Source organism: Echinops telfairi, unplaced genomic scaffold (assembly GCF_000313985.2).
Source record: "Echinops telfairi isolate 266 unplaced genomic scaffold, ASM31398v2 ScPeMD7_22;HRSCAF=79, whole genome shotgun sequence".
Taxonomy (NCBI): Eukaryota; Metazoa; Chordata; class Mammalia; order Afrosoricida; family Tenrecidae; genus Echinops; species Echinops telfairi.
Window position 1 is genome coordinate 12,023,795 of NW_022103919.1, and position 2,919 is coordinate 12,026,713.

Genomic DNA, 2,919 nt, shown 5'->3' on the forward strand with positions numbered 1-2,919 from the left:
TGGATTTGAAGAATTTGGACATGCACTTGTCTTTCCAGTCTGAGAAACGAAGGCTGATTCAGAAAAGATCCATTGAGCTCTGGTGTGTGTCTGAGGTCTGCATTTTCTGGCAAGGCATTGTGGGAAGTGCTTCAGTGACTCAATAGACCAGTAGTATCTATGCATGGCATCGCCCAGCTAACCAGCATCCTCCTCTCCGAGTGCCGCCTCCCTCTCAATCCCAGTTCTCCTTAGTTGGAGCAGGGAAGAGAGAGAAAAGGTCAGCATGATGCTAAGGCAGAGAGCCTTGCTGTTAACAATTCTGGCCATCTTTATCTCCATCAAAGTCTTCTTGATTGACAACTTAGAGACATCAACCATCAACTGGGAAGACCCTGGGGCTTCTCCCTGAATAATGGTAGGCCTGTGGGTGGAGTTGGAGCCCAAGTTGGACATTTTGCATTCTCCGGGAGGTTGCAGCCCAGTGCATGGTTTTCCGGAGTCTTGCCTGAGGAGACACTGGAGTTTCGGCAATCATGCATGCCATAGACACCAATATGGCGCATAAAGGGATACAATTAAAAGCTTATTTACAAGTATACTGGAAGGAGGACAGAAAGTTGTCTTTAAATCTAAGAGATAGAAGTGGTAGAAAGGAGACCCAGATGCTGGGAACCATAGGCACAATGCAGAGCCTTTCATTGGGACAGGATTCTGGATTTCCACTGACCCCTAACCCCCACCCCCTGGTGGATGGTAGATTGGTTCATCTTTGGACAGAGATTAAGTTTGCTGCAACAGAGCAGTTGTCGAGCGCCTTCCTAACTGTAGGGAACAGTGCTTGGTTCTATGGAAAGCGCTGTTCACTGCTGAGAAACAGAGCCAGCTTGTGCCCACAGGGAAATCATGGAAGAAGGGTCTGCGACTTTGCATCCTAGATGTGGGGCCTCTGCAGAAACAGAGAATGCCATGGGGCAGCATTTACCAAAGTGGCCAGGTGGGAATGTGCTGAGTGCGGCTGTGATGCTGTGAAGAAAATCCCCCTGAGGCTGTGAGCACCGGCCTCCCGGACGTCAGTGATACAACTGTCTGTGACTAGCTGAGGGATGGTGCTGATCATCCTCACTGTGAGAGCTTTCAAGATGATGAAGGTGCTCTTTCTGCTGGCGAATCCAAACGCTTGGGGAATCCCTAGCTGGCTGAGAGCACTCTCGCCCCCTCTGTCAGTGTGGCATTCTTCGGCATTCTGTTTGGAAGAGATGGAGCTACCCAAAGAATGATGTGCTTTAAAATAGGCCCAAACCCATGGCCTTATTGTCCCAGTGTTCTCTGCCCCTCACCTGGATGCTGTGGACCTATGGTTCCTAAATGCCAGGACCTTTGTGAAGTACCACACGGACCAGTTTGGAGCAAACACTGTGCTGGTCGAAGACATGATCCCTCTGTCTTATTGTAATTCTCAACACAAAACACAAGAAACTTCTTTTCACAAAGATAGAGAAATAGCATAACAAATTTCAAATGGTGTCCAATGGACTGGAATCAACCAGCAGGAAGTTCTGGGGATAGGAACAGAGAGGCCTTAAAGATCTTCGCTGTTTTCTGTAGCAGAGACTAAAGCTAGGCTGCTCATGTTATACGACAGAGATATTTCTGCTGAGTCAACTTCTGGTCTCTTTGATGTGAATGCACGCATCCTAGCACTGGGTTTCGTGGTGGGTTAGTTTTAGTTTCCCGTGCCAAAGTCCCAACAGAGGTATGACATGGGGCGAGGTGGTTGCTGACACGGGTTCTGGCCTGTGTGCTTTGAGTTGAGCCTTTCAGTGGTCCTTTCTCTACACCCGTGGATATTCTACAAACACTTTGAAATTCCTTGTGTCCTTATTTATCAGGACTAGTCAAAGGTGAAGGTCCATCACCTTGTAAGGAGTGGAGGCAAATAAAACCTTATATTAAAAAAATAACATTAAAAAGCAACATGGGTTATAAAAATGTTTATTTCTAAATGATGGTATCATTTCAAGTGGATACATTCTTAAAACCAATTTTAGTTTATCCAGTTTATACCCCAGGAAAGCCAAACAAAATGTTATACTTCATTAAGTGGGCATGGGGCAGGACCAAGACCGGTGAAAGTTGACAGAAAGTTCAATCAAAAGGGAAAGGGGTAACGAAAAGCAGAGTAATGAGGATAATGGATGTTTTAATGTGATGTTTAAGAATAATCACCTCAGCAAGTTACATCTTGTGGATCACCTGGCCGCTTTTATGAAGAAAACTTCATTGGCCCAGGGCCATGATTACTATGACGCGAATGAGGTATGGTCATCAAAGTCCAGAGTCAGCTCTTGTCTCTAGTTAAATTTTTGATTTGAATTTTCATTTGGGATCTTTGACATTTATTTTTTACTTTTAGAATCATGTTTTGAAATATTTATCTGATTTTTTTTTTTTTGGTGCCTTCTTAAATTCTGAGCCCAAGGTAAGTGCCTCACTTACTTCATTAAAATCCAAGCCATGCATGGGCTGGTTTTACTATAAATCTTCTAACCTTGCTAAAATGCAGTATATATTTGAAAAACTCAGTCCAATTTTCCAAACTTCAAAATGTAACCAAAACACAAAGAAGGGAAAAGCCTAAGGAAAGAACGGTAGGGGTATGCGAAATGTTAATATTCTGCAAAAATAAAAGGATGGAGAAAGACAAATGCCCCAGATGGGAGCAAACACAAGACTTTGACATGTTCCAGAAAGGGGACAACATTCACAACTCTGAACGACAGGGCCGCAGCAGCTGCAGCTAGCCTCATGAATAGCTCGACAATCACCTATTAAACATGCCCTCTTTTCAGTCACCCAGACCCGGCCTGCGCAGAACACTTCTAATAATAGCCTAGCTGTTAGAAGAAAACACGTTGTGCATTCGAGCACAGGAAATAT

At 44.5% G+C, this 2,919-nt stretch overlaps 1 pseudogene; it reads left to right on the forward strand.

Moving 5' to 3' along the window:
- The first annotated feature begins 265 nt into the window (after positions 1 to 265).
- LOC115869145 lies at positions 266 to 1,034 on the forward strand (annotated as a pseudogene).
- The last annotated feature ends 1,885 nt before the right edge of the window (positions 1,035 to 2,919 follow it).